Source organism: Bos mutus, chromosome 13, assembly GCF_027580195.1.
Source record: "Bos mutus isolate GX-2022 chromosome 13, NWIPB_WYAK_1.1, whole genome shotgun sequence".
NCBI lineage: Eukaryota > Metazoa > Chordata > Mammalia > Artiodactyla > Bovidae > Bos > Bos mutus.
The window spans coordinates 2,029,672-2,042,113 of record NC_091629.1 but is presented as its reverse complement, the minus strand read 5'-3'; the positions used below and the strand labels follow the sequence as shown (position 1 = coordinate 2,042,113).

General features: G+C 41.0%; 1 pseudogene; it reads right to left on the bottom strand.

The window, feature by feature from the left end:
• Positions 1-9,279: 9,279 nt before the first annotated feature.
• On the bottom strand, positions 9,280-10,653 carry LOC102287150 (histone-binding protein RBBP4 pseudogene; annotated as a pseudogene).
• Between the last annotated feature and the right edge of the window lie 1,789 nt (positions 10,654-12,442).

Here is a 12,442-nt window from a genome sequence, read left to right as displayed (position 1 = left end):
AGAGGATCTTGCTGTGCTTTATGTCAGAGAGTGTTTTGCCTATGTTTTCCCCTAGAGGCATGATACACTGCTTCTGGCTTTCAACTGGAGTGAAGAAGTTTGTGTTTTCTAAGTGATTATGGTAATCAGTAGTGAAGAAGAGAATGGCATCTTCAAAATATCTTTCAGATTTCACACCCCTAACTTCATCTTAGGGGAGACTGATCTTGTACCGAGAGAAATGGCATCTATAACACTTAAATGTTGACTTTTTTCCTTTTTAAAATTTTTATTGAAATATAACTAATTTACAATGCTGTGTTAGTTTGGGATGTACAACAAAACGATTCAGTTATACATGTAAATATATATTCTTTTTTGTTGTGGTGTAGTTGCTAAGTCATGTCTGACTCTTCTGCAACTGCACGAGCTTATAGCCCGCTGGGTTCCTCTGTCCATCAGACTTCACAGGCAAGGAAACTGGAGTGGGTTGCCATTTCCTTCTCCAGTGGATCTTCCCGACCCATGAATCAAACCTGAGCCTTCTGCATTGACAGGAGGATTCTTTACCCCTGAGCCACCTGGAGAAAGAAATGGCAACCCACTTCAGTATTCTTGCCTGAGAAATTCCATGACAATTTTTAGAAATGTAGATCCTGGCGGGCTACAGTCCGTGGGGTCACAAAAGATTCAGACATGACTTGGTGACCAAAACAAGAACAAACAGCAACATATTCTTTTTTTTAAACATTCTATTCTGTTATAGGTTATTGCAAGATGTTGAGTATATTTTCCTGTGCTTTATAGTAGGTCCTTGTGGTTATATATTTTATATATAGTAGTGTGTATATTTTAATTCCAAACACCTAATTTATCCCTCCTTCCCTGTTTTCCTTTTGCTAATCATATGTTTCTGACATTTTTGTGATTCCAGAAAAATCTCCAGTCTTCACCTTAAGATGGAAATATCATCCCCACAAGAGATCTGAAATTCCCAAACCAAAAGGTTTAGGCCTTTGGCTTAAAGGCTTTATCCCTATTAAGGGGCTGGTGGCTCAGTCAGTAAAGCGTCTGCCTGTAATGCAGGAGACCCAGGTTCAATCCCTGGGTCGGGAATATCCCCTGGAGAAGGAACTGGCACTCCAGTATATTTATCCCTATTAAAATGGTTTAAAAAAAGAAACATTCTAAGAAGTAGCAGATAAACCTTCTCTGTATGATTGTATGAATAAACCATTGAGTCTTTTCAAGGGAAGAGGTTTTGTTTAGGAAGAGGTGGAATAAAACCCAAGTATTGGAAGATGGGTGGGATGAAATGAGTAACGCCAAGGAGACAAAGAGAAGACCCAACAACCACATTCAGAGACTACAATTTAATGCAGTCACTCCCTTGCATGAGAAATTTTGTGTTAAACCCCCAAATCCCAAGTTCCGGTTTCATTGTGGCTTCTGCTGGACCTCATCTTGAGGATCTAACCCTGGCGGCTCCTTTTTTGCTCCTGTGATAAATAACACTTGTGAGGCCTAAACTCATAAAAGCTCAGAGTAGTATTTGCATTTTTCCTGGAATAGAAAACGCCAGGTTTCCAGTTGGAAGCCCCAGCCGGAGAGGAGGGAGGCGGCTGCAGTGAGCACGTGCAGAGAGGAGGGCATCTCTGAGCCTCCTGCCAACGCAGAGACGATGCTGCATCCCCACCCGCTCGGAGGGATTAGGCAGACAAAACCCAAACACAGAAAGAGATGCAAATATCCCCAGGAACTGGGACAAGTAGGAGCCTCAGCTCCAAATGTCAATTACTGGAAGTCTCCAGAGCCTGGTTAAAAATAGATATGCAGGTTTCTTTGTTCACAAGTCAGAAAGGGTCATCCCATCAAATCAGATTCCCATCACCCTCTTCACCCAATAGCCGAGTTGTCAACCGTTTGCAACTGTAAATCTTGGTTACAGTGCTGTCACAGGCTCTAAATTAGCAGGCGCCCTTTCAATTATATTCAAATACTGCTGTTTCCAGGTTTTCACAGGATGTGCATGATATGGAGATGCACATAGACATAATATGTGTAAACATTGCTCTATCCAGGTTTCCCCCACTCCCTCTGTGTGTAATGCAGAAAGAGAGAAAGAGAAGTGTTGGGGGAGCAGTCAGGAGTGCCAGCGGGCAAGTTAGGCAAACCAGGAGTCAAGACAGGATGGAGGTGAGGACAACCACATCCAATCTTCATTTTCTGCCCTCACCGCACTTACAGAGCTTCAGAAAGCCCCTCACGCTGCAGTTTTCCTTGTCTCCATACTTAGGCAAATCCCTTGGTACCCACCTTTGCCCAAGAAATACTGTACAAATGAATTAGATTTAGCCTGAATGACTCATGAACTTCTCCTGCTAAAAGTGCTTAAATTTGCAGTCAACTCCAAATTAGACTTGGTAATTGAAGGAGCTGTGGTACAGATATTCCCAAATAACAGACAATCTAAAAGTCATTTTGACTTGATTCTGGTAGGTGATATTTGATTTTCAAGGGGAGCAGTGGATTTGCTTCCCTAATTAGTTTTTGCTTAAACAGGTATCCAACTTGGATTCTCTTCTATGAGCCCTGCCTGTCTTGAAATAAAAGGAAACAAAACAAGAAGGAAAAGTCCAAAATGCAAATGTTGCCACTCAAAGGGGATGTAGCTACAAAATGAACGATTTGCAAATTCTCAGAAAGTCTAGGTTATAATTGTGCCTATGTTTGGGACATTTAACACAGCATATTGTATCTCTGCAGTACTTCCTTCCATGGATAAGCAAGCATTTCAAAAACTAGTCCACCCTCTAAAAACTGGTCCAGATCTATTTTTGGTGATGAACAGAATTTATTAGAGCTCAGGAGGACCTTTCTTTAAATATAAGCAATTTTATTCCCCTGGACCTTTTCTAACATAAGTTTTCTTCCCTAAAATAGGTACAAAATAAAAGGTCCTATAAAACTGACTCTGCTTCAAACCATTCATGGTGTCTACACAAAAGGGCCATCCTGTTCTTTCTGACAGCTCTCAGCAATTCTTCTGCCTCCGGTGGCCCCGGCCTAATCTTTCAGAACCTACAGGCATTGTAAAGTGGTGCCTTTTGCTTTCTCTCTCTCTTCCCTCCAGATCCCTTTGAATAACAACTCCAAGTTTCCCGTTCTTGCCGTGTTTTGAAAACTGTTCTTAACCTTTCATGTATATTAACTCATTTAATCACACCTCTATGGGTGGATACCTTCACTAACTGTATTTTACCTAGTAAGCCGTAGAGTGAGGATTCAAACCCAGCAGTTTGATTCCAAGACTCACGCTTCTGCTCCTTACTTCTACCTGAATGTGACATGGTTCCCTACCCTGGAATCTACACAAATCCCCACTGCTGTGGCTGTACTAAAGACACAGAGTGTAATACTGATGACGTGATACAAAAACGCAGCCATCCGTGGGTCCTTTCAACTCCCACCACTCTCCCAGTGACTCAGTCAATTAAGGCAGAATGTCTGCACGTGAGGAACGCTGTGTTCAAATAGCTCCCCAAGTGACTCAGTGGACAGCGGGGTTGAGAACAATTCATCAAGATTAACAGAGGGAAGAGGGGGAGGAGATAATGGGGAAATGATGGATAATAAAAATCTAAGTGTACATGTTTCCCCTATCCTGAACCCCCCTCCCACCTCCCTGCCCATCCCATGTATACCCATGGCTGATTCATGTCAATGTATGGCAAAAACCACTACAATATTGTAAAGTCACTAGCCTCCAATTAAAATAAATAAATAAAAACAGCATTGTTAAATCAGCTTATAAAATTGGCAATATCAATAAAAAGATGATTTACTAAAAAAAAAAAAATTATCTAAGTATTTGAGATTCTGAATCCCAACATTACCCCTGGGTCTGGATCCCATTACACACATAAAAATGTGTAGCCTTTTCTCAGGCAAGGGAGCGTTGCATGTAATTAAGTTGGACCTCCTCCATTCTTGAAGGGAAGAGCATAAAATCCTAATCAATATAGCAGTAGAGTAGACAAGGAGGTTGTGAGAGAGAACACATATGAGCTCTCTTCTGCCCCCAAAACTCTGTGATTGCAGAGAAAAAATACGAGAGTAACGCTAAATGCAACCAATTGTTGTTGTTTACTCATAAGTCGTGTCCAACTCTTTTGAGACCCCATAGACGGTAGCTCATCAGGCTCCTCTGTCCATGGGATTTCCCAGGCAAGAATACTGGAGTGGGTTGCCATTTCCTTCTCCAGGGGATCTTCCTGAGCCAGGGATCGAACCTGTGTTTCCTGCTTGTCAGGTGGATTCTTTACCACTGAGCTACCTGGGAAGCCATGAGATAGATTAAAACGTCTTTTTACCTCTGTTCGTCACTTTGCATCTGCAGTAGACGTTGTGTCACTCTCACTTCAGTACTCTGTAAGCCAGATAATTATTTGCAACCCCCTGCAGTCCCAGAGCGATCTCTGAGCAAAGATTTAATGTCTGACTTCTATAGTGAGACTTCTGATTACTAAGACTTCATTATCTTTGGGAAACAAACGTCGATACATTTATATCGAGGTACCGGAAAGTTTTATCATAGACTGTGAAGTCTGAACTACTATTGTCAAAACAAAGGGATGAAGCATATTGTGTGGTTTACATTCCTTGATTCTTGTCTGTCTGTTTGCATACCCACTCATCTGAAAAATTTGGTAATTCACAATGGGGCTCTCTGTCATTAGTCTGAATTAGGAAGTTTCTACTGTGTTTTAGAAATCAAATTGAAGTCCTCAGGAGGTGAAACGCTTGAAATTATCTAAATGATTTTCATTATTGTAGCTCCGATTTTTATTAAACATGTTATTACTTTTCAGAAATAATGAACAATAATATAATAATTAACAACCAAATATACGTCAAGGGGTACTTTAATCCAAACTAGAAAATTAAAAGGCTGATGATCAGCATCTCTGGCAGTGGAGGATAGCCTCTGGTTTCCCTGTGAGGCCTTTTTTGCTGGAAAGTTTAGATGTGGAAGACAGACAAGCCTGGCGGGCTATAGTCCACGGGTCACAAAGAGTGGGACATGACAGCGATTGAACAACAACAGCAGCAGCAACATCGGGCTTAGGTCAGTCCCGCACAGGCACACTGCTTCCTCCTTCATTCTGTCATCTGCATTGGTATTCTGCTGCATCATGTCTATCGTGCTGTGCTTAGTCACTCAGTCGTGTCTGACTCTTTGCGACCCCATGGACTGTAGCCTGCCAGGCTCCTCTGTCCATGGGGATTCTCTAGCCAAGAATACTGAAGTGGGTTGCCATGCCCTCCTCCAGGGGATCTTCCCAACCCAAGGACTGAACCCAGGTCTCCCTCATTGTAGGCAGATTCTATACCATCTGAGCCACCAAGGAAGCACAAGAATACTGGAGTGAGTGGCCTACCCCTTTCTCCAGGAAATCTTCCCAACCCAGGAATTGAACTGGGGTCTCCCGTAATGCAGGCGGATTCTTTACCATCTGAGCTACTGGGTCCCAATATTTGCTCTTAATCAAAGAAGCATAAGTTTTAATGATGTTCTTAGTATTTAATGGCGAAAGACTGGCAGCATTCCCATTAAAATATCCCCCATACCATCTCAGCAGACATGAAGAAACTTATATAATAATTTTTTTCTTTTCTCTTTCCTCTCCTATCTATCCAACCCACTTGCCTTCAGACTCTTCTATGAATGAACATAAAGTCACAGGTACATTTGTGAAGCGCTCGAACTGTGTGAATGTGTGAGATCCATCTTCCTCTCCTTTCTCCTCTGGCTCAGCCACCCTGAACTCACTGCAGTGTAGAAGTTCACCTCCTTCCCATAGAAACTTAGAAGTCTCAGGGGGAGACTTACCAATGGACTGACTCTCAGAAACATTTGCATTTAAAATATTTGATTCCTATTTTGGAATGAAAACCTGTGTTTCAACTTTAAGGTGGAACTAGCAGAGAAGGCAAAGGCACCCCACTCCAGTACTCTTGCCTGGAAAATCCCATGGATGGAGGAGCCTGGTAGGCTGCAGTGCATGGGGTCGCTAAGAGTTGGGCACGACTGAGCGACTTCACTTTCCCTTTTCACTTTCATGCATTGGAGAAGGAAATGGCAACCCACTCCAGTGTTCTTGCCTGGAGAATCCCAGGGACAGGGGAGCCTGGTGGGCTGCCGTCTATGGGGTCCCACAAAGTTGGACACAACTGAAGCAACTTAGCAGCAGCAGCAGCAGCAGGGGAGTAAGAGTCCTGCAGGGTAAAGAGATGCCACCTGGAGAAATGACATGGAGAAACACATAGAGAATAGACTTATGGACATGGGGAGAGGGGAGGAGAGGGTGAGATGTATGGAAAGAGTAACACGGAAACTTACATTACCATATGTAAAATAGATAGCCGACGGGAATTTGCTGTATGGCTCAGGAAACTCAAACAGGGGCTCTGTATCAACGTAGAGGGGTGGGATTGGGCAGGGGATGGGAGGAAGTTTCAAAAGGGAGGGGATATATGTATACCTATGGCTGATTCATATTGCAGTTTGACAGAAAACAATAAAATTCTGTAAAGCAATTATCCTTCAATTAAAAAATAAATACATTTTTTTAAAAAAGAAATGCCACCTGAAATTATACACAAAAATGTGAAGTGGAGCCTCACATGTCTCACTTAGCACTTCAATTCAGTTCAGTCACTCAGTCATGTCCAACTCTTTGCAACCCCATACACTGCAGCATGCCAGGCCCCCCTGTCCATCACCAACTCCCGGAGCTTGCTCAAACTCATGTCCATCCAGTCGGTGATGCGATTCAGCCATCTCATCCTCTGTCGTCCCCTTCTCCTCCACCTTCAGTCTTTCATTTAGCACTTAGAGGAGATCAGAAAAGAAAATAAGTCTGGGCTTATTTCTTTCTGCCAAAATCTTGTTGAATTTCTCCTGTCACTGCCCCGCCCCCCACTTTGTGGAAATCAGGATGAACTACTATTTTTACTAACATTTTATTGGAACAGATAAAATGTTCCAATATTTTAGAATATCTATTATCACATCCATTCATTTATATATTACCTATGGCTGCTTTTGGACTACTATTGTAAAGTTGAGTAGTGTCAGAAACTGTGTGGTTCACAAAGGCAAGCATATCTACTCTTGGTCCTCTATAGGAAAAGATTGCCCACCCATAGAACTTGTTTACTTTTTACAAATTTTTACACAATTTTTAAAATTCACTTTCCATTTGCAGTTATTACACAATATTGAGTATATTCACCACACTGGAAATCCCTATAGCCTGTCTTATGCCCAAGTGTTTGTATGTCCCACCCCTCACCCCTGCCTTGCCCTAGTTTGTTCTCTATATACGTGACTCTGCTTCTTTTATGTTATATTCACTAGTTTGCTTTGCTTTTTAGATTCCACGTATAAGTGATATCACTCAGATCCTATGATTATTTTTTTACCTAGATTTTATAACTTTAAGCTTTATTATTTTACCAAAACTTTAGACAAATAGATTTGCCAGCCACCCAAAGATTCCTTCTCTATATGTCCCCTACCGGTTTGAAGGAGAGAAGATAAAGTAGATGAAAACACCAAAGCTCAGAAAGTCTTTAACAGTACAAGTAGGAGAGCAACTAGTCCACCAAGACTGGCCTACAACTCAGACTTTTATCTTCTAAAAACAAGCCAGTTTTTCAGTGGAACTCAACTCTTGAAGTAAACACTAAAATCGTGAGCTTGTGGGGTGGCTGACTTTCCACCAGTTTATTAATCTGGGTTAAATATTCAGATTTGTTTGAAATGGTGGCTCTTTGAGTACAATGCTCTAGAGGACATGTAAATAATAACTCAATGTTAAGGGTGCTAATTACAGACCCCAGTCTCTGTAATCATTGGGGTCATTTCTTTCCTCTATTTAAGGTAGGAAAAGTTGGTCAATCAAATGAGTAATGTCAGATAATGGGGAAATGATCATTATCATTAGTTGGATGGTAACAATGTAGATGAATTCCTTGTAAATCTAGAGGCAAAATAAAAATTGATAAAGTATAGAGAGACAGAGTTTTGGTTCATGTACAGAAAACAGTTCTCATCAGAGCTGGTCAATAGTTATGAATGACCCACTATAAGAATATGTGAACAACTTGTCACTGCTGAAGCAGAAGCAGCCTAGATAACCATCTGTCAAGGGTGGTGAAAGTGGGATTCCTATGTTGGGTGGGGAATTCAACAAGGTGACTTCCTTTACAATAATTTCCTTCTAATAGCAGGCATGATAAAATTCTGAAATTTTTAATTGATTTTAGTAAGTTTTATATTATTAGCCTAAATCGATTATTACTACACATCTAAAGATGCACTTTACTAGACAGTGTTTTAAAATGTTCATTTTTATGTTTTTATTTATTTGGCTGCTCTGGTTCTTAGTTGTAGCATGCGAACTCTTTAGTTGAGCCATGTGGGATCTAGTTCCCCAACCAGGGATTGAACCCAGGCCCCCGGCAATGGGAGTGTGGAGTCTTAGCCACTGGACCAGCAGGGAAGTCCTTAGATCCTTTATAGGGAGAACTTCAGGAATGTGGATTTTTTTTTTTTTCTTATCCAGGATTAATTTAATTTTAAAAACAAATACAAGCTATTGGTTCACTCTTCTCAACTTAACTGGACAGTCCACCCGTGGTATAACTGTCAGGTAAAAACATACATCTTTACGACTTGGTGGTCCCAAGTTTTTTTAAAAAACCATTTCACAGAAAGGAAAGAAATAATATGAAAACAGCTCAAGAAATACACTAAATATACAAAAATATATGGGGAAGGAGGAACACATTGTTTTGACTTAACTGAAGAAACTGAGAGGAGACTGGTCTATGTAAGGAAATGCGCATCCTGGAAAGTTCAGCGTGTAGGAATTTGTATGACTTGAATCTCCCCTATTTCCTGAATAAAAACAACATCTTGTAGTATTTATACTTCATGGCTCAGACACCTACCTCACTTAGCTCTATTTCTTCCTCACTCTAGCCTTTACTTAAATGAGTCTGAACAACTTGGGGATATAGCATAAGAAGAAAAATAACCACACACAATATTCCCCTTTTTGTGGCTACTTTTAGACCTCTGTTACTAGAAAATTCCTAAAGAAAATTTAAATATAAGTCTGTGGCTTTGCTGAATCAAGAAGCCCCCAGTTAATATTTAGAAAACACCTTCTGTTTGGACTAATAACATTGTTGCTAGAACTTATTATAGAGAGATAACCAAACAAAGTCTGTGTCTCAAAACCAGTGTTAAATCAATCTCAGAGTTGAGAGGAAGAAAAGGGGAGTCTAAAAATCACAAGTGCAGACATGATCTAAGATCCTTGTCCTTCTGGATCCACGCTTCCTTCAGGGTCTTCATCATTATAAATGTTCTCAGCCATTTGCCACACTTGCATGATATTGTCTTCTGATACAGAACAAATCACCCAAGGTTCGTTGGGATTCCAGGAGAAATCAGATATCTTGGCAGTGTGACCACCATGAATAAACAACAACTCTGGTGGCCCATCTTCTGCATCTTCTGGGGATTGTTCCTCTCCAATTTTACTTAAATCCCAGACATTCAGTCTACGATCAGTACCACTGGAAGCCAAAATAGTCTCATTGTGAGGCGACCACTGAACCTGGAATATTTCATCCCTATGTGAGTCAAAGGAATGCAACTTAAGTTTCAGATTTCTCAGATCCCACAGGGCAACAGTCTTGTCAGCTGATCCTGTGGCAAGAATGAACTCACTACAAGGATTGAAAGAAAGAAAGTTCACTTCAGCAGTGTGAGCATCAACTGAGTGGCTTGGTTTGGAAGTATTGTTTGAACGAGTATCCCAGATCATGAGTTTCTGATCATCAGCAACCGACCCAAAGAGGGACTCATGGAGCAGATGCCAGGAGACATCCTCCACTACTGCCGTGTGCCCTGTGAAGATGGTCTTCGCATCCACAACTTTCCCTTCCTTTGGAATAGCACTTATGTCCCACAGGCAGATGGTGTGGTCATCTGAAGCACTCAGTAAGTGCCCACTAAGATTTGGGTTCCAAGAAAGCCCATAGCCTTCCTTCTGATGTCCACGGAGACGCAAGTCTGGGTTGCACTCTCCAGAAGGGTCTGGTTTAGAAGGATGTTTTGTATAGTCAAAAACAAGAACATCACTGGATGGAGTCTTGGTTGCAATGATGCAAGGGTTCTGGGGCATATAGCGTGCCCTGTTTACCTCTCCTTCATGGTTGATCTTGATTTCTATTTCAATTTTTCCACTAACCGAGCCAAAACCTCCAAATTCTCCTTTTTCACTGTCGTAGTGTGAAGCATCAAACTGAGCGTCATCGTTAGGGAGCTGCACGCTGGCTATCACAAGGTGGTTTTGCTCATCTGATGTGTGTGTCCCCAGGACAAGTCGATGAATACTGAAATCTTTCCCTTCTGGTCTGGTTACATCTGGAAGCCACTGTGCAGTTAGGCTAGGCCACTCCAGAGCATGGGTCATCACCAAATCGTAAAGAAAAGGGGTGTTCTTTTTCCATATTTTGTATTCTTCGTTGATCACACGTTCCTCTACTGCGTCATCAAAGGCTGCTTCCTTGTCGGCCATGGCGGGTAGGCAAGCCGGCCAGGAATGTGGATTTTATGAACATAAATAAATGCACACAAACAAAGGAATAGGTAGGATTTCACATTTTATGCTTTTGGAGCTGATTTGAGACAGGGAAGTTATGACAACACTGAGTGTTTGAGGCAGGAAGCAAAATTAAAAGGGAAAAAGAGGAAACATCAACTGTTAAATAAAATTTTCCTGTTGCACAATAATTCTATTTCAGTCTACAAGTTGAGAAACACAGGATCATGTTTCAGTACTATCACATAATTGTCGACTGAAAAAAAAAAACCACACACACAATGTGAAAGTAAGGTTTTATCTGGGGCAAAATGAGAACTCTAGCCTGGAAGACAGCCTCTCAGATAGCTCTGAGGAACTGCTCTGAAGAGATGGGGGAGAGTGAGTATACATGTGGTTTTAGTGAAGGGGATCCATGCAGTCGAACACACACTGTGGCAGAAAGTTGTTGCTGGTCACAAACAGCAGAGTCTCTGTTCATGATCTAGTGATTTTCTAAATGTGAGAAAATGCAAGCATTTGAGCTCCTAAAATCTCTTCCTGAAAATGCCGAAAGCCTGTTCTCCCAGTTTTCCCACAGCACAGAGGGCATCATTCCCAATCTCCACCCTGAACTCTTTTCAGGATGTGCTGAAGGTCAGCAACTGCCATGGCCAGTGAATTTCTCCTTGTAAAGGCAGATGGCAAGTGCCAATATTTGGCTGGCAGAATGAACACATTTTAAAATAAATATGTAAATAAAGTCTCAGAGCTGGAAGTCACTCTAGAATCCCATCATCTTGTTTTTCAGATGTGGGGATTGAGGTCCCAGAAGGTAAAGGACTTGCCCACAGCTCATGGAATGATCATGGTGCTGAGGGATCTGGGTGGTGTTTATAGCCAAACTAACTCATTTATGTAAGGACTAATGTCTTAGGACACGAGACAGTGGCATTAAATGAACCTGAGGAAGGAAATACAAACAAATTACTTGGCACATATTAAATATCTCCAAATGAAAGCATAGCAAAAATTATGTCAGTGTGTGAAACCGATTGGAGAGCAAGAATATTGTGGAGATTTGTGATAAGAAAAGTCATTGACTCAAGAAAGAAAAGCAAATCATAGGGAAACGGGTTATAGATTATTCCATTTTAGAGCGATTTCTCTTGTTTTCCTCTCTTTTTATGAAGTCTATCTCACTGTGAGATCTTGCCTTGGGAGTTTGATATAATTGGTATTGTTGAGCCAAGAATAATGTCAAACATATATGATTGAAATAATATATGGAGAACAGTTATAAGTTATACTTAAGCTAAGAAATAATAATCCTGTTAGCCTATTGGATTCACCTTGACCCTTATACACACACACATATAAGCAGACTAAATTTTTATCTAAAAAATAAAGTCTTGTTACATAAACTCTATAAAGGCACAAACTATTTCTGGCCTGTGGTCTTTAAGCTGCCTGCCCTTGCAAGGTATTATATATGCAATATGTGCTTAATAAATACTCGTATATGAAAAGCATGATGATGATAACAACCTTTGCCAAATGCCAATTACAGGACATCCAGTCAAAGCTTCATGGGTCAATACATCAGCAGAAAGGAAGCAGCAAATGGAATTAAAATAATGTATCTGTTTGTTCATTGTTAATGGCTGCTATGAATTTGAATTAGGCCAGTAATTGCTTCCCTGATATGAGAGCAAAATGCCAAGGTAAAGACTGTAATTAACATTCAGAAGGAATAGAAGCCCAGAGTGTGCGGACTCTTTTGAAAAGAAATCTCTAGT